Source organism: Electrona antarctica (genome assembly GCF_951216825.1).
Source record: "Electrona antarctica genome assembly, chromosome: 18".
In the NCBI taxonomy this organism is placed as follows: domain Eukaryota; kingdom Metazoa; phylum Chordata; class Actinopteri; order Myctophiformes; family Myctophidae; genus Electrona; species Electrona antarctica.
Window position 1 is genome coordinate 34,883,241 of NC_136799.1, and position 20,168 is coordinate 34,903,408.

Consider the following 20,168-nt stretch of genomic DNA (forward strand, 5'->3'; position numbering starts at 1 on the left):
TATGCACACACACTCCCGATGGCGCTATAACAGGCGATTTGCATTTTTACCTATAATTGCACCGATCTGAGTGAAAATTTGCATGCACACTCCCTAGAGGCCAAGGAAAAAATCTTTCATCTGCATTTTTCACATCTGCCTTTTATAGCGCCACCAGGAGGCAGACTTTTGTAAAACTCCTTCAGATTCTGTTAAAGAATCCTGCAAATCGGTACACAGTATGCAGGATTGGCCCGTTTTGAACAAAATGCCCCAAATCATGAACGCAGAGTGCAATTTGAGGGGAAATTCTGCACTCACATCCCTTCTAGGCAGAGGAATACATTCTGCACTCACATCCCTTCTAGGCAGAGGAATACATTCTGCACTCACATCCCTTCTAGGCAGAGGAATACATTCTGCACTCACATCCCTTCTAGGCAGAGGAATACATTCTGCACTCACATCCCTTCTAGGCAGAGGAATACATTCTGCACTCACATCCCTTCTAGGCAGAAGAATACATTCCACCCTTTTCACATTGGCCTGTTATAGTTATAGTATACTTTTGCAAAACACATTTTGGAACAAAATGCCTCAAATCATGACTTTGAATGTTGAATTGCAGCGGTAGAGATGTGCTCCGAGGAGCACTTTTTCTAGTTTATTTATGGAATTTCTTAAATTTGTTTGTTTGTATATGCCAGGGACCCCCATAAGAGAAGATTGTTTCGGCTCTAGCAGTGATTCTCAACCATTTTCATTTCAAGGACCACCAGGTTTGACCTGAATTAGGCTATACAGTCCCCCATTTAATGGCATTTCTATCTCTGGCACCCCAATGCACTGTATATTGTAATATAAATGAATAGTGTAGTGTAGAATGTAACAACTACACTAGAGAGACTGACACGGGAGTGGATTTTCACTCCTGTCCTGTCCCACTCCCACAGAAAAAATCCTGTCCTGTCCCAATCCTGGGCCAGAGTTAAAAAAAAAATCCCATCCTGTCCCACTCCTGTAGAATGACTCCAGTCCTGATCCCATCCCGCTCCCACTCGAAATTACTCCCGCTCCCATCCCGCTCCTGTTTTTTTTCTTACCTTTTGTCATTAGGCAATTGATCGATCGATCCATCTATCTATCTATAGGCCTATCTATCTATCACTTCTGGCTTCTCAAGACAGATAGCCTACCAATAAAATTTAAATAAAGTGTTGGATTTAACTTTGACTACCAAATACAGTTCTGACACTTAAGTCATATGACACGGTTTTTCCCTGAACAGAACTTAAAGCTTAACAGTTAACAAGTGCTTTGTCAATTAAGATAAAAAAAAACCTCAGTGTTAATTTAACTCTATATGAATATTTATTCAGTGTACAAGTCTATGTGTATGGCAGTGGTTCCCAGGGGTCCTTGAGAGTTCCAGGGGGTCCCCAGCTAAATAATAGTTGGAATAATAATGGACCCTTATGGCTTATGGGTCTGTAACAAATTATGTTATGGGAGTGTACAAATGGAACCAAATGTTGTTCCATTTGTACACTCAGAGTTAAATTAACATTGATTTTACAATATAATTTGGGGGTCCCAGCGATAAAAATGCCATTAAATGGGGGTCCGTAGACTATTAATTAAAATGGTTGAGAATCACAGCTAGAACCGTAATAAAAATCTTCTCTTATGGGGGTCCCTGCCCCTGGCATCTTTTCAAATGGGGGTCCGCGGGCTAATAAATGTCGATTTAGGGGTCCTTTACATGAAAATGTTTGGGAAGCACTGGTGTATGGGACTCAGTTGGGAGAAAGAAGGGAGACGATGTATTGTAGAACATTCGCTCAGAACAGCTGTTCAGACAGCTAGCTAACAGTAACCGCATTAGCATGTAGCTAACGTAGCATCACAATTGAAAGTTGCAACGTTGCCACTGCCAGGGGAAACAAATGCATCAGGATGATCTGGCTATAAATAATCGATTAAATCACGGCACCGGCGCGATGCAGAATCATACACGGCCGCATTGCGATGTCTTCATATAAAACTGTATAAGACGTCCAGCCCGACTGGATTGCATGGAGGAGGTTTTTGTGTTGTGGAAGTACTAGCACTGCTGGCTTATGGGTAACTATGTAGTTCTTTTGACTTGCATCAGCAAGTCAAAAGAGTGTTGGCAAAAACAAAAATGGGTGCTTCTGTTCTTTTGGTTCCCGCGGGAATCCCGGGAGTCCTGACAAAATGTCAGTCTCTACTACACTATCATCTAAGTTAGATGATACACTACCCCTACTGGCAGACAGAGCAGAGATACTTACTGACCCTGCCAGCTTTAGATGCTTATTATCATTAACTTTACCTCATCTAGGTCAGATGCCTGACCTGCCTGCACATCCTGGACCCTGAGCCCAGGGGCTCATGGCTGGGCCCCATGTCCCACTGAGTGTCAGGGACTCTGACACAGCCGACCTGTATACAGACAGACAGACAGACAGACAGACAGATAGATCCTGGCCAAGGATTACTTTTAGAGGCTCAGGTGACAGATGGATGTCTGCATGTTTTCTAATAGTGAAAGTGTGTATTGTTTAATACAAAAGGATGAATTGCCTGCTGAGGGGACGGATGGGTAATATGATCAACAACAGAGAATGAAGTCATCTAGAGCAGTGGTTTTCAACCAGTGGTCCGGGGACCACCAGTGGTCCTTGAGGGGGTTTCAGGTGGTCTCCATGCAGCTAAATGATGGAGAGTTGGTAACCAAATGGACCCTTATTAGGTCTTTAACTATAGAGCATCGCAGTCCCGCCCCCTACCCTGGACCAGGAAATGATTCTCCGTTCATTTTCCTCATAGACATTTCAGAAAATATTTATTTAAAGACGTTTACGCCGCGGACAAAGCCAACTCGAGTCGTGACAAATCATGACAACAAACACAATTTGTTGGGCCGAACAAATAGTTAGAAAGAAGAAAAATACGGCAGGTTACAACACTTTTTTTGTTGTTTTTCTTCTTTGTAATTATTTGTTTGGTCCAAAATATTGTTTGTGTTGTCATGAGTTGTCACGACTCGAGTTGGCTTTGTCCGCGGCGTAACCGTCTTTAAATAAATACTTTTCGAAATGTCTATGGGAAAAATGCATTGAGATTCATTTCCTGGTCCATGGTAGGGGGCGGGACTGCGACGCTCTATTGAGAGTGTAATTTTATACTCTCAAGAAATTATTGTTAAACGGGGGCACGGTGGCACAGTAGGTAGTGCTGTAGCCTCACAGCTAGAAGGTCCTGGGTTCGATTCCCGCTCGGGGCGCTGTGGGTGCGTTTCCTCCTCCGTGTCATCAGTGCCCATACCCGAGGCGGGGTTGGCGAAAGGGCCTTTCTGTGTGGAGTTTGCATGTTCTCCCCGTGTCCCCTAGGGTAGGTACCCTCACAAAAACATGCAGTAATCCTGGTCTCTAAACTGCCTCCCCCTGGCCAGCCAGTTCCTTTCCCCTCCTGATGGAGGGGAAAGGAACTGGTTGGAATAACGTGTTCCTTCCACGCGCTACGTCCAACCAGGGAAACTCCCCCCTATCAGGTGTAAAGGAGCAACTTGGACACTCAGGCATGAAGGAAGCATGAGTTCAAGTCCGTTGCTCTCCCCATGTCCCCCATATATGGGGACTAGGTTGGCGGAGGGTGTGTAGAGCCCAGGATCACATTAGATAATTGACACAGGGGTGAAAATGGGTTACAAAATCATGGGATAAAAATTATTTAAAAAAAAAAGAAGAAACTAGAAAAAGTGCCCTTCTGGGCACATGTCTCCACCAGGAGGATAGGACTGTGTGAGATGTTTGGCAAAATGTTTAGGAGTAATATAAACATGTTTGCCTTTGATGGCAATTGGATGATTTGAGGCATTTTGTTCCAAAAATGTGTTTTGCAAAAATCAACCTGTTGGTGGCGCTATAACAGGCCAATGTGAAAAGGGTGGGATATATTCCTCAGCCTAGTAAGAAAATGTGTGAAAGATTTCACGTAAATTGCATGCTGCGTTCCTGATTTGAGGCTTTTGTTCAAAACGGGGCAATCTTGCAAACTGTAAAAGCCAATTATAGCCAATTAGGATGGAATATGAAATATCGGACAGATCCGACTTGAGCACATGACCATAGAGATACTGTGTAACGATTTGTGAGATTTTTGGACAGAATCTGGAGGAGTAATATCAAAAGATGTGTTTTACAAAAGTCGGCCTCCTGGTGGCGCTATAAAAGGCAGATGCGGAAAATGCAGGTCAAAGGTTTGTCCTTGGCCTCTAGGGAGTGTGCATGCAACGTTTCACGCAGATCGGTGCAGTTTTAGGTAAAAACTGTGAAAAGCTGCCTCATGGTGGCGCTATAACAGGCCGTTCTGGAAAATGCGGGGCAGAGGTTCATCGTTGGCATCCAGGGAGTGTGTGTGCAAAGTTTGGCATCGACCGGGTTAACGGTGCCGGAGATTAGCTGTTCACAGACGGACGGAAGGACGGAAGGAAGGAAGGACGGAAGGACGGACACACGGACGGAGTGCAAAACATACTCTCTCCCCATGCCTTCGGCCTGGTGGAGACAAGGCCTGGTGGAGACAATTATTGTTAAACATCTGCATTACTTAATTTTCAAGAAGTCTACACAATTCGAGAATGTAGAGTTCGAGAATTGTTATTTTGATCAACGATAACAAAATATTCTAAGTCTAGTGTCTGAGAGTCTAAATGTCATCAACTGGTGGTCTGTGGCTCAAATGCTGAATAAATAATGAACCTTGATATGAAAAATGTTGAAAATCACTGATCTAGAGAGTCATTTTTGTATAGTATGATGGATGTTCGGAGTGTGTCCTTGTTAACCTCTTAGGATTTAGAACAGTGGTTTAGAACAGTCTAAAAAATATCAGATATACAAGCTCGCAACGCGTCACCAGTGTGGATTGAGAACTACTGATTTAGAATGCATTTATAGAATCGGCCTCAGGTCTTAATGGGTTATTAATTAATTCCACGTTGAAAACTTGGTGTTAAAAAAAAACCAGCTTTTTATTAGATAATGGCGTTTGGGCTGGAGACTTCATCAGGGTGTGACCCAGACAAAGTCTCCCATGCAGAAACCATACTGCGGGTGTCAGACGTGATCTAATAAAAGCTGTTTAGCTTTTGTTAGACCATATAGTGTTATTGTGGATTTTTAAAGAAAAGTACTGTATGTGGCGTTACATTGCCTTCCTTATGCTGACATCATCACTGAAACAGTTAATTTCATGGTTGGGGGGGAAAAGGCCCATCCCCCTATGTATTGAGTGAAGCTTGAACCAGTATAAATGCATAGGTTTCTATGCGTTTCTTAAACCATACCTCTAATGTTCTCCCAGCGCTCTCAGTCCAGTGTGTGTGAAATGGGGTGTGATGAATCCCACTTCTTCTCTAAGGCTGGGTGGCAATGCACCCTGTTGATATCATAGGGTCCATTACTCTTCAATCTCAACCATGCTTACTGCTACAAAGCATGGCGAAGGTTGCGGGATGGGCTGTGAATACTGATCCTCATATCTGCTTGAGTGTTGGACTGTGGCGAGAGAGAGCACAATGTTTTTGGTGAAATTGTAGGCTATAGGCTTCAGCCGTTAATGCTTCACTGCATGCATATATAATAAAGATGAGGATAATAGCAGAAGAGAAATTAAAGTACATATTCTTTTCCTGCAGTTAAATGATGTAAAATGTGGTTGCCCTGGTCTCTGCTGACCTGTACATTGACCATCCTCACCGTGACTCCATGACCTGCCACGCCTCTGCACCCAACCTCTGCTGTGACAAAGCTGGTGACACTAAAGGTCAAAGCCAAGTGGACCAAGGTCAGAAGAAGTGATTATTAACTTATGTGAAACCCGAAGGGCGGAACAGCGTGGTTCTACTATCAAATCAAATGAATAGCATCTACTCTATGACCTCTGCCAGCCGGTACACAGATGGAGGTCCATCTACTTTTGAGGGGTAGGACTAGAAGCCACTGTCGCGGCGTGTCGCCCTAACCTCTCCACGTGTGGCCTGTGACCCTAACGGGACTCTGCGAGCAAGGTCATTGAACTTGGCAGGATCTTGACCTTGTGGAAGATGGAACGCTGTCGACGGAAGGTTCAAAGTGACCCAGGCTTTTAGTGCAAGTGCTTTTCACATGCACTTGCACCTGACATTGACAGATATCGGCTAGATGTAGACAGAAGCACTCAATAATGAATGAATAACAGCCAGAGGACAGTCATCTATTCTTTTGGGATAATACAATACTGGTGCGTTAATTAGATAAACCTCGTCCATACCTGCTTCTATTTTAAATACATTTTATAGACACTATGTATATTGAGTGTACAGCCTGTAGAGTAGACCATTCATTAAGCAACAGTATGACTCAAAATGAATACAGTGTCGTCTGCAAGGATGCGGGTACAGATAATGGGAAATTTGACAGGAGGAACGTGAATGCCAACCATTCATAATGAGAGAGAACAAGAAAGAGAGACATGGAGAGCACGATATGAAACAGATGCCTCCACAGATGGAGGATAAACAGGCACATACATTTCTGTTACAAAGCAGAACTGTCACTTTCAGTGGGAAAATGGTAATTACTTCTGTGGCAAAGTGGGGCTTTGGAGCCTGCCAGTTGTCTCTTGTGCTGCATGTAATATGTCTGTCTGTAGCTGATAAATGAAAAACCTTAACTATCACTCTTTGTGGAGTGTGTGTGTGGGGGGGGTTGTACTTTATGCATAACAGGCAAACAAAAGGCTTATTCACTTAAATGGATTTTGTGATCAATAATTATTAATGTTTCCACATCGAGGTCAGGACTTATTTTTTTATTTTATTTTAATATTACTGTTTAACATACTGTGTACTGTAGTCCATTTAACTGCAATTCTTAGCAGAACGTGCATACTTACCAACAGATGACAATTTCACTAAGAGAGATGAATGAATGAATTAGTTCATCTTTTTGTCTCCACCAGGCCGAAGGCATGGGGAGAGAGAATGTTTTGCACTCCGTCCGTGTGTGTGTGTGTGTGTGTGTGTCCGTCCGTCCGTCTGTTAACAGCTAATTTCCGGCACCGTTAACCCGGTCGATGCCACATTTTGCGCACACACTCCCTGGATGCCATCATGCCAACGATGAACCTCTGCCCCAAATCTTCCACAACGGCCTGTTATAGTGCCACCAGGAGGCCGACTTTTGAAAAACCCTTTTTTATATTACTCCTCCAAGATTCTGTCCAAAAATCCTGCAAATAGTTACACACTATCTCTATAATCATGTGTTCAAGACGGATCTGTCTGATATTTCAGATTCCATCCTAATTGGCTAACATTGGCTTTCAAAGTTTGCAGGATTGGCCCGTTTTGAACAAATAGCCTCAAATCATGAACGCAGCGTGCAATTTATGTGAAATCTTTCACAGACTTTCCTACTAGGCTGAGGAATATATCCCACCCTTTTCACATAGGCCTGTTATAGCGCCACCAACAGGTGGATTTTTGCAAAACACATTTTTGGAACAAAATGCCTCAAATCATCCAATTGCCATCCAAGGCTTCAGAAGAAATGTCACCCTTTTCACATTGGCCTATTATAGCGCCACCAGGAGGCCACAACCTGACCTGTCCTCACTTTTTCTAGTTTGAATTGATTTTATGTGGGTATAGATTTGGTTTTATGTGACCATAGAAGTGAGACCCAGATGAAAGCCTTGAGACTGTGTCACCTTACACACCTTCACTTCAATGGCTGGGTGATGATCACATACAGAAAGACTTGATTTACTGCCAGCACGCATCTTAAATTACAGCAACTGTCGCCCTCTCCCTGTATTTATTATGCAGAGTGTTTATGTTTGGGCTGCGCTTCTTTGGTTTGAGGAGAGGTGCGGAGCAGGTGAGACGAGGTCTGGAGCTGTCACCCAGAGAGAGCCCAGGGGAACACAGTACAGAGGGTGATTTACACTCTGGCAGGACACCCACTACCTTCAACCTGCTCTGTTGTGACACGTTGCCACAGATATTCTTTTAGCATTGCATCTCTTCTCTTGTTGTCTGGCTCTGCTTCTTCTGTATTTCTCTCTCTCTCTCTCTCTCTCTCTCTCTCTCTCTCTCTCTCTCTCTCTCTCTCTCTCTCTCTCTCTCTCTCTCTCTCTCTCTCTCTCTCTCTCTCGTGCTCACTCAGAGAGCAATGTTTTGTATTTTTTTTTTCAACCATTCCCTTTGTTTGAAGCCCTGCGCTGGAATAATCTTTGCGTGATTTCTCTGTCGTAGGCTTACCAACCATTTTGTTGTTTGCCTGTTTTTTTCTTTCAAATAAAGTATGAACGACCCAAGGACCCAGGTTCTGAACCAGGGTGCCAGATGTGTGTGTCTGCAGTAAAACCCTGAGGTCGCTCAAGGCGCGCTCGCCATCCCACAGGGATTGAGCCAACTGGCAATAACAGCCTTCATTTTCTCTATCAGTCTGCTGCTGGCCTGCACCACACAACCCACTCGGGTGGGGATGGTTGGTGCTGTGCCTCAGGGTCACCATTATCTTGTCTCTCTCAGGTGGCGGTTCGACCCGGAGCTACGAGACAAAGTTCTGGCCCGCCAGTACCTGACCCGCAGGTCTCTCCTCCCTGGCCCAGTACCTGACCCGCAGGTCTCTCCTCCCTGGCCCAGTACCTGACCCGCAGGTCTCTCCTCCCTGGCCCAGTACCTGACCCGCGGGGCGTCCTCCCTGGCCCAGTACCTGACCCACGGGGCCTCCTCCCTGGCCCAGTGGACCGGTGGAACAGGTACAGCAGTTTTATTTCTTATTCCTTTATATACAGTATATAGAACATAGCTATGAATACTACTACCAGGTTATAAACACCCACACATGAGGAGAAAAAAATAACTATGCTTTCTCTCTTGTTTAGTCTCTTGTTGTGTACAGTACAGTATGTGATCTCTCTCCCAATCACTCAACATGTAAGCACACACACACACACACACACACACACACACACACACACACACACACACACACACACAACCACAACCAGTACATTTCAAATCAGATTTTGTCTTGATAGGAGCGGATTCGCCGTCTAGCCACAGAGCAACTGCTGTAGTTTATAGTCCTGCCAGTATTCTGGATCCTGAGGGGCTCGCAGTAACATGCTGACACCATTTTATCCATTTACTTGAAAATGAGAAGAGAGTGCCTTGCAGTTTTACGATCTTATCCCGCTTGGCGTGATTTCTGTCGCTCTTGGTATGCTGAACGCCCTGGGCATGGAAAATAGAAAATATGCCTGTGTGTGTGTGTGTGTGTGTGTGTGTGTGTGTGTGTGTGTGTGTGTGTGTGTGTGTGTGTGTGTGTGTGTGTGTGTGTGTGTGTGTGTGTGTGTGTGTGTGTGTGTGTGTGTGTGTGTGTGTGTGTGTGTGTGTGTGTGTGTGTGTGTGTGTGTGTGTGTGTGTGTGTGTGTGTGTGTGTGTGTGTGAAACGTTTGGATACCCTACTCAAATTATTTTTGTTGTTGTTCCATAAGAACAACACTTGTTTTCTTCTGAGATCACAGAGAAACAATTCTAATTGTCCTTAAAAACACTAAGCTGTTGTTTCCGTTATTGTTGCATTCAATGAAGAATTTGCTTTCCACCATTATCTAAGTGGGCATTGCCAATTTTGCATCCATTTGTAGGTTGCCAAGCACCTTTCCTGCAGCTGGGTATTGCAAATGTCATCTCGGGCACTGCCAGTGGCATTATGGTAGTTGCCAAATGCATCCTTGGCTTTAGCGGTGGCGTCTGTCCAGGGTGTTCATAATGCAAATCAGGCGGACAACAGTCATTATCATCTGGTCCATTTGAGACCGCAAAGATGATGGCACTGAAACAGAAATGGTGTTCCAGCGGAGACACCACTGACTGATCAATTTCTCTCCAGGCTCTTCTGCCACCATTGCAGTTCTGTTGCCATGCTGTTGTTGTGTTTCCAGGCGGTCTCTGGCACTATTGGCAAGAGGCTCAAACTCTCAAAGTTGTTTTATTCCTTTGTTTCATTGTGGTTTTCTGTTGGCATCCTATAGTGACCAAATCACCTCTATTTCCTCCTGTTCTCTTGGCCTTGTGTGGGTATAAATGGTGCTGTCACTTTGCTAAGTCTTTAGAAAGGGGTGAACCCTTGGGGACATGCAGGGTCAGGTGTCACTGGCTTGGTGGCGTGGACACTGATGAGAAAGGAAACCAGTGAAAGGAGGAGACGAGGAGAGAGGAGAGCAGGGATAATGATGACTAGGATCACAGGAGATCTAACACTGGTTTGGATTGGTTGGAGAGGTGTCAGCTTGCACACTGGTAATGGGGCCCAGTGTTTTGAAATAAGCCTCATTGCAATTCTGACAGAAATGGATGTCCACTCAAGTGTGAGGGGGACATTTGAGATGTAAAATGGAAGGCCTTAACCCCTGTCCCTGTGGAATGCTCGAAATTATGATCCCTTCATCATTAGACTTCTAGATTTTCGCAGCCAGACACATCCTCTGTGTTGATGCAGAGGTGGCATTTGTACCACACATTTGATGCTGTATCTTTCCAGTTCAAAGCACCCGCGGCTCTGAGCTGATTCAAAATCCTAAATCCTTTTCACCTGCTTGGCTTCTCCGAGCAACCGTAAAAGTACCTGTTATGAATGCTTGTTAGCATGCCCCGTGGCTAACAAATACAGCTTCCCTCGCCTCAATATCTCCCTCTCTCTCCCTCTGCCGCCTCTTAGTTTTTTTGGTATGCGACGGCGGTGTCTGGCGCCTGTGGCTGTAGGCTAGTGTGAACCCCAGAGGCGCTCCAGGACGCCACACAATTACCTAGTGCTTGATAGCGGGCCTCTACTGTGACACGTTCTGTGTCAGTCACAGGATCGAGTGTCAGTGGCGGGGTGGCGATTAGAGCTGCTTCTTCAAAACCTCGCCCTGAAGGCTCAACTCAGCAGCAGCCCGAGGATCGGCAGCAGCATGTGCATAGTGCATGAGCTGCAGCGTAAGCTGTCATGTTAGCATGAATTGCCCATGAGACAGTCAAAACACCTGCATCTCATGTCGACTCATTTGCTATACCACCAGTTTGCTACACTGACTTCGGCGCCGGGCACAGCTCTGTTTTCTTTACCTTGCCTTATGTGGACTATCCGTTTTACTACTTGAAAGTGTGTGTGTGTGTGTGTGTGTGTGTGTGTGTGTGTGTGTGTGTGTGTGTGTGTGTGTGTGTGTGTGTGTGTGTGTGTGTGTGTGTGTGTGTGTGTGTGTGTGTGTGTGTGTGTGTGTGTGTGTGTGTGTGTGTGTGTGTGTGTCTGGGATGAATAAGCTGGCTATAGAATCGTTATTCAGTCCAGCACCATCTGTGATCTGAGGAAGGGGATTGAATGGGGCTCACATGATTGAATGGCACCTGCTTGTCAGGGGCTTGCTGGGAAATATAGCTGCATTCAGAGGAGGCAGTACTGCACCTGCATGCCAATCAGCCTGTCAGGCTGCTAATCCCTTCCACCCACATGCACTCTCACTCTCCACGCACACACACACACACACACACACACACACACGCACACATACACACATTTTCTCTCTCTCTTACCTGATTTATACTTAGTTGTGCATCGTGTCGCTCATCGGAAATAGTCAATGTACAAGCTTGCGACGTGCTATGGGGTTGTGAGCTTGTAGATCTGCATACACTTGGTTTTCGATACGTGATAGAACCAGGTATAGGTATATTCAGGCTTCTCTCTCTCTCTCTCTCTCTCTCTCTCTCTCTCTCTCTCTCAATTTGTCTGTCTCTGTCTTGCTCTCTCTATCAATGTTTCTCATCTCCCCTGCAGGTATGGGCACATATGCCCATCACAACACCCATCCTAATTCTGAGTGCTGACAACAGCTGAGCACACGCTTTAATTAAATGTGCTCCGTGTGTACATTGTGCTCAATATGGTAGCCATCAGTATGCTGTGTAAGAAGGATCGTCTTAGCTAAACACTGATGTCAACTGGCTGTTGATGCTATGTAACCCATTCTAGGCCGCAGCAGGGTTTTTGCCAGCCCCTGATTTGCTCTCAAAGCGTTGAATGTACGTCCAGCAGGATTAAATGTATCTGTTATTTAGCTGACATCCATGGAAATGCTTGTATCGACAGAGGGGATAGGATGAGCGTTCTGTCGACTGCTTGACAAGAATATTGATTTACACACTAAGAGGCGAGAAAAGAGCATTTGCCCGCTTGCATGATTATACGTGGTGCTGCACTTTTAGGGTGCACGTATTGTAAGAAGTGCTGTGTGTGTATGCGTGTGCACACGCTTCTCCATGCCTGTGTTTGTGTGTGCACGTGAAATAACAGAGCCTTGAAAGAGCACACGAGAAAAACCTATGAATAACAGTGTCAGCAATAAGGGCTCAGCTGTGCTCACACAGAGCGAAAACCTGTTCTCCTGAGCATCTTCTCTGATCTCTCCCTTCTCTGTCATGTCAAGACACTTACAGGTGTCTCACCTAAGGCAAAAACCCTGCATCACTGTCTTCCCCTTTCTTTAGCACACTGTATACGTCTATTGTTGCAGGTCTCAGGGTTTACGAAAGATTAATTCGATACGCAGCTATATTTCTGTCGCATCTCCTGGCGTTGCGGTTGCAGCCCTGCAGGTATTGTTTGGCAGTACGGTCTCATCAAGGGATTAACCACCATGGTGCCACCGCCTTGGTTGGGCACATTCCCAGCATCTTGTTCTTTGCAGGAGTGGCACTATATGAACAGAAGGTCAGGACATGCCGCAACACCGTGCCGCACTGGGCTGGCAGTGGCAGTAGCTCCCTGGCACCGCCAGGCACTGGAGAGCTTAGTGGGCACACTGTTATCAACACTAATACAGCTGATTGTGTACAGCTGACACGCCTGGACGTCTTATAGGGCTTTTTTCTTCGTCTCTGCCTTTAGTCATTCGGGCTGCACACTGTGAGCATGTGCGATGTAAATCTTTATTGCAAATTGCAAATAAAATTTCACGATGACTCCAAATGTTGTTGTGGAATGTGACATTAGTGCTATGATAAAGAAATTGAGTCTTGAATTACTTTTGACATGAAGACCTGTATCACTTCCTGTCGTTCTTCCAGCTAGTGTGCACGGCTCAAATCACCATGGTACTGTACATACACATTCTACACACACAATTGGTTTGGATTGGTACTGGAACGATGATCATTGTGCGCCACCTCTTTGGCAGCTAGCCAGACGTGTGCTTGATGGAATCCAACATAGGCTTCCACCTTGTCTATGGGCAGATACTTCAGAACCTCGTCTGGTGTCACTCCATACTCCCCACAGCCACAGCTCTTTACGCACTTGATAGTAGACAGTCTTGGTCCTCTGGTACTCATCCATGGTGAATGGTCCATCTGGTATTGGAAGGTCATGGAAGACAGGATCATCCTCTTCCTCGGTTGAATGAGGGATTTCCTATAGGAGTTTTTTTTAGTTCCTTTCGCTTTCTTCCCGGATCTTGGAAGACTGAGAAGAGCTTCTGCCAGAAATGTCATTGATGAGCTTCTGGCTCTTGCCATGCTTCTGGTTAACATGCCCCTCTGCATTGTCCCTGATCATTTGGGTCTGGTTAACATGCCCCTCTGCATTGTCCCTGATCATTTGGGTCTGGTTAACATGCCCCTCTGCATTGTCCCTGATCATTTGGGTCTGGTTAACATGCCCCTCTGCATTGTCCCTGATCATTTGGGTCTGGTTAACATGCCCCTCTGCATTGTCCCTGATCATTTGGGTCAACATGCCCCTCTGCATTGTCCCTGATCATTTGGGTCTGGTTAACATGCCCCTCTGCATTGTCCCTGGTTAACATGCCCCTCTGCATTGTCCCTGATCATTTGGGTCTGGTTAACATGCCCCTCTGCATTGTCCCTGATCATTTGGGTCAACATGCCCCTCTGCATTGTCCCTGATCATTTGGGTCAGCTCCAGTGGTTAACATGCCCCTCTGCATTGTCCCTGATCATTAACATGCCCCTCTGCATTGTCCCTGATCATTTGGGTCAGCTCCAGTGGTTAACATGCCCCTCTGCATTGTCCCTGATCATTAACATGCCCCTCTGCATTGTCCCTGATCATTTGGGTCAGCTCCAGTGGTTAACATGCCCCTCTGCATTGTCCCTGATCATTTGGGTCTGGTTAACATGCCCCTCTGCATTGTCCCTGATCATTTGGGTCTGGTTAACATGCCCCTCTGCATTGTCCCTGATCATTTGGGTCAACATGCCCCTCTGCATTGTCCCTGATCATTTGGGTCTGGTTAACATGCCCCTCTGCATTGTCCCTGATCATTTGGGTCAGCTCCAGTGGTTAACATGCCCCTCTGCATTGTCCCTGATCATTTGGGTCTGGTTAACATGCCCCTCTGCATTGTCCCTGATCATTTGGGTCTGGTTAACATGCCCCTCTGCATTGTCCCTGATCATTTGGGTCAGCTCCAGTGGTTAACATGCCCCTCTGCATTGTCCCTGATCATTTGGGTCTGGTTAACATGCCCCTCTGCATTGTCCCTGATCATTTGGGTCAGCTCCAGTGTTGCATACACTTGGTATAGCTCCACCTTCTTCCGCTTATACTCCGTATGCCTCGCTCTTTTTTTGATCAAAGTTTCTTTATTAATATATTCAAGTCACATATGAGTCAATTAAAATAATAACATACACAAATGAGTATTTTACCCCTCCCACCCCCGAGAGTGAGCCACAACCCTGGTATCTCGTACCATTAACAAAGGATAAATGAAAATAAAAGGCACATACAAATATGTGACCAGATTTGACTGAGAGACTACCATCGCGCAAATTACAGCTTTTCACCAGAGGAGAAAAACCTTTTTTTCCTTCTTTTTAAATTAGTTAATAGCACAGGCAGACTCTTCACATACTAGAGCATGTCTGAAATAAGTGTCAGAGCTGAAATCGACATGTAAATATGAAATAAATGTTGGAGACCACAGAAGTGAACCTTTCAAGCCTGTTTTCTCAACTCACTGTTTTCTGCAAGACATTACTCTATAAGCCATATCTCCAAAACTGGTGGGTCAAACTGAACAACCAATATATCAATTTGAAGCTATGATTCCCTGCTTTCATATGACATGAAAGAACGAAAATTCAAAAAAATCCAATGGCAGTCCCTCAGTCAGATTTAGTCACATATCGTATGCCTCGCTCTTAATGACACTCCTCTATTTCCTGCTGTTAGGATGTAGTGGATCTGTTGTGCCGTGTTGTGTGGTGATGTCCACAGCTTCCCCCTCTTCTTCTGGAACATTGTGGTGATGTCCACAGCTTCCCCCTCTTCTTCTGGAACATTGTGTGGTGATGTCCACCGCTTCCCCCTCTTCTTCTGGAACATTGTGGTGATGTCCACAGCTTCCCCCTCTTCTTCTGGAACATTGTGGTGATGTCCACAGCTTCCCCCTCTTCTTCTGGAACATTGTGGTGATGTCCACAGCTTCCCCCTCTTCTTCTGGAACATTGTGGTGATGTCCACAGCTTCCCCCTCTTCTTCTGGAACATTGTGGTGATGTCCACAGCTTCCCCCTCTTCTTCTGGAACATTGTGGTGATGTCCACAGCTTCCCCCTCTTCTTCTGGAACATTGTGGTGATGTCCACAGCTTCCCCCTCTTCTTCTGGAACATTGTGGTGATGTCCACAGCTTCCCCCTCTTCTTCTGGAACATTGTGTTGGTGGCCAGCAGTTGGTGTTCCTCCACAATCTCTAACATGTGTTTTCCATTGTCATAGTCGCATCTTCTGATCCAAGATGTGCGTTGAAGTCTCCCAGACCCAGTATGGCCAGGAAGTTGTGTGGCTTGTCTCTTTAAATTGCTTGCTTGAGCTTGTGGTAGAACTGTTCTTTGCTGTCCATGGTGTGGTGGCATCTTCGGTTGGGGAGTAAGCTACAATGACTGTGAGGGCAGGGTTTCCCTGGAATGACCCTGCGATGATTCACTCTATTTGTATTTGCTTGTCTTAAAGGCTGCATTGCAGTAAAAGTACAGTAAATGGCACTGGAGATCTACTGCAGTTACAATATTTCTTACTGTACTTCTCTTCATACAAAAACTGCATCACAAAAAACATCACAGAAGGTGTTTGATGTTTATCGATATATCCATATATTATTTATTACTAATGATCCATTTTTAAGAATCGCTATTTGTACTAGGAATAAGAATAGCATATTATCACCCCAGCAATATAGAGGTATTCAGACTCTGAGAATATCTGATATCTATTTGTCAATGTTGCTCCGCCCTAGAGCATCATTATGACTCGTATGTTGTATTTACCAAAATACGGTCACACTACAGTATGTATGTAGTGTACATACAACCTGATCAGCTCAGGTTCAGGTGTGTCCCGTTTCTGGGCATGTCACAATAGGCAAACATTTGGCTAAACAGGCTAACATTCGGTGATAATAGCAGAGATCTACAAGTTTACAATGTGTCGCATTGCAACACACTGTGATCTAGTAGAGCAGCTACCGGTATTTTCCTTACTTTCTTTGATGTCTTGCTTTGATGCCTTGCGTAATACAAACTAATATTGTCAAATGAATAACTTTGGCATTGGAGGAACACCTGAGCAGTATATTTGACCTCAGATCTATACCGTTTGTCATCCTACTCATATAACAAGTGACCTATGATGACAAAGAATAGAACAGGAAACAACCTACCCAGGTGATGCAGCTTTTATACACATGTTTTTACGGTTTACAATTTGACACCATGTTATTCAGTATAATGTGTCAGCAAGATTGGATTTCATTTAAGAGATGTAATATTATCATTTAAATCCCTTATACATTGTTCCTTTTTGTCTCCCCTGGCATCTCTTCATTGTACAATAACGTCCTTGGTACAACGATCCCATGATGTTACATCCTGTTTACACACTGTTTAGCCTGGCTGAGAAACCTGCATACTCTCTTTCAAATAATCATTGCAGCCTTGTTTACACTCCCTGGGGTTTGGATGTATAGAAGAGTAGCCACTGTTGGAAGGCTGCTATCTCTGGACACGACAACCTTTCCTATTTAGTACTCTACCTACAGTTGGGTGCCACCGATATTGTCCCTTATCATTTGACCCATTTAGGCCTGACCTCAAAATTTAAAAAAATCCTTCTAAATCCTCCAGTTTTCTGAAATAAATATTTTCACGATTTTTCAAAAATAGCAGACCTACAAGCTCGTAGCGGGCCACTCGGTGGCGCGCTATGAGCTTGTAGATCTGCTATTTTTCAATAGCTAAATTATAACTGTCCTTTTGCGCAGATCACGCAAACCTCAGCAAAAAGAAAAGGACAATATCGATGGCCTCCAACTGTACACACTACTTCATACAGTAATTTAAATCGTTGCTGTTGGGCAGAAACCTTGTATCTCTCTATTTCATTTTTATGTTTTTTTAATTAAAGGTAGGGTAAGTTATTTAATTCTCTGTTAAAATAGCTCTATATTCCGATAGTATTCATTACTAGAGCGCTCTCCAGCCCTTTAGTAACACAGAAGAAGAAACTAAATCGGGTTGGGATACCAATTTTATCCAATCAGGAGAGAGAACTCATAGAGGATACAGGATAAACAAGTGACATTGGAAGTGATGACACACAGAAATGAGCAGCGGACAACATCAAAACTGGAACACTATACAATTTAAGCTGATATTAAAATGCCAAGAATAGGGACACCAGGTTGTAAGTGGTTTAAGTATGTCGGCTGTATAAATGTTTAATCAATGGAAAATGTTAACAAGAGCTTGAGCTTGATAATAATTACATTGTATCCATCGGAACACAGGTTCTTTTTTCCATTTCCTGAAAAGCAACTGTTTTGGACATACAAGGCTTCCACCCGACAGCGACGACATAATGTAAAATGTAGGCCTAGACAGTTTTTCCCTGTGCAAGATGCAGTATTACCCTGTTGTGGTGTTTTTAGTCACAAAAACAACGTTTCCCAGGCATTAGACTAACGTTGAACAGACCCGGACGAAGCAAACACCACCTGGCAAATGTCACCACCAAAGTCAAGTGACAGAGAGGAAGCCCATGTTTACATTGAATGAGCTATAATTATGCTTGATTGAGGTATTACAGCCTAATTGTCCCTGCATCCATGGGGCCTGTTTTGTGCAAGTCAAAGCACTAGACCAGAAATGCGGTTTAGCAAGGCAGCATATTTTGTCAATTATTCCTTCAATTACAATTTTGTGTTGTCCTGTTTTTTCTTGTAATTACAGCCTGATTGACATGAAGAGCTAGGCAATACTGAATACATTCAAAACGAATTCAGAAATCAACCAACTTAATGAAAGTAGAACTGGAGCTGACCAGACAGGTCGTGTTTTTCTTCTTCTCCCCCTCACTTCCCCGTTTCCCCTCTGAAGCCGGTCAATAAACAATCTGCATAACTTTACCGCATCAATATTTAATGTGCCAGCTAAAGGTCTGCTCTCCTACAGGTCTCAGTCTGTTTTTGATGTTTACTACTTTGAAACGTAGCAACCACAGACGGCAATCAAACAGTCCCTAGAGGTCTCTGTGATGTGCGTGTATGCGTGCGCACTTGTGTGCACGCCTGCGTGTATTAGAGAGTGATTGTGTATGCATAATGAAGGATGTTTATGTGTTTAGTATTTTCATTGTACCTTGCAAGTCCTTGCCTCTCGTGTGTGTGAGTGTGTGTTTGTGTGCGTGTGGGCGTTGCCATACATTAGAGGCAGCCCCTTCAAAGCCCCTCCAATTGTCGAAAAAAAAGAAAAAGCAGAACTGCGCCTCCAAATTGCCCACAGCCGGGATAGCAGTGGGGAGGGGGCGGGGAAAAAAATATGGGGCTGAATTTTTAACGACTACAACAAATGAGCCAACACAGGCACACAATTAGAGGGAAGTCATGGCTATGTGTCGTGTTTAGATGAGCAACATGATGGCCTCTTTACCCCTAGCAGGGGTAAAGCCGTGCCCCAGGAGATGCCTCATTAGGGCTAAGGAGGGCGAGGAGAGGCACAGAGGAGGGGCTGCTGACAGTCAAAACACTGTGTGGGGAATGGGGGGGGGGGGGGGGGGGGATCACCACCCGCCACTCAGAAAGAAGAGGGGCTTGGCTAATCCCCTTTCACATCAAGGACCGTTCTGATTCGGTGGAGGATATTAGCTGATGGTGCAACTTGACTGCAGCTAAACCATCATGTCACACACTGGACAGCTGCCATAAGGGCTGAATTAGCTCAGCTGTATTGCCAAAACATTGCTTCATGAATATTGTTCGTTTGTTTGTTTTGTCATAATGAGTTATTGTATTGTTCTCCTCTCTTGTGTTTATGTTTTTGTTTTTCTGTTCAATATTTGCACATCTTGTGTAGACTTTTCCACATTTACATTAATTTCAGCCAATTCTTTACAGTGGAAGCACTTTTCAAGAGTTTTGTGAATGAGGGAGCATTGTCCATGTGTATGGAGAATTGCTATTTACATTTTAATAATCTCCCCCACAAAGCGATAATTTAATCTGAGTGAAATAAATTAAGAATGACTGCAATGGCAAGGTATAAAGTGGTCAAAATGAGCTTTTCTATTCCCCTCTATTAGCATATAATGAAATCTTCCACCAATTATGCCTAATGAATTCTAATGTGAAACTGTCAATTACATGGTACATTCTCACTACTGATATAGTCATGAGGCGGAACATCAAAATAACCGTGCTCCACGAGTGATGGATACATTCAAATGGTACAATGTTTTGATTGCATATAGATTCATCAAACATATAGCTAAAAATCACACCCGTGTGAAGTGAGGTGGCCAATCACAATTTGCGTCCTCACTTTTCCGTCTTCACTTTTATCTTCAATGATTGTGTTTACACAAACCCGGAAAGCTGGGCATAGGAGGAGCTAGCGCCCCTCAAAAATAACATGAAATCATAGTAGGACATTGTACGGTAGTTTGATATGGGGTCTCTGAATCCCACTCCAGACTCTCTGTAGGACACAACAGGGAACAGATGATAGTGAGACAGTGTAAGCCGAGGTAGACGTGTTCAGTCTGACTGCAAGAA

General features: G+C 44.5%; 1 protein-coding gene across 5 annotated transcripts in view; it reads left to right on the forward strand.

The window, feature by feature from the left end:
- cUnh14orf180 (chromosome Un C14orf180 homolog) overlaps nt 1-20,168 on the forward strand; it is a 239,284-nt gene that overhangs the window by 53,555 nt on the left and 165,561 nt on the right. For all 5 annotated transcript variants that reach the window (XM_079529052.1, XM_079529056.1, XM_079529054.1 and 2 more), the window contains one exon: nt 8,585-8,814. The gene's annotated coding sequence lies outside the window, so the exon portion shown is untranslated. The remainder of the gene's footprint in view (nt 1-8,584; nt 8,815-20,168) is intronic.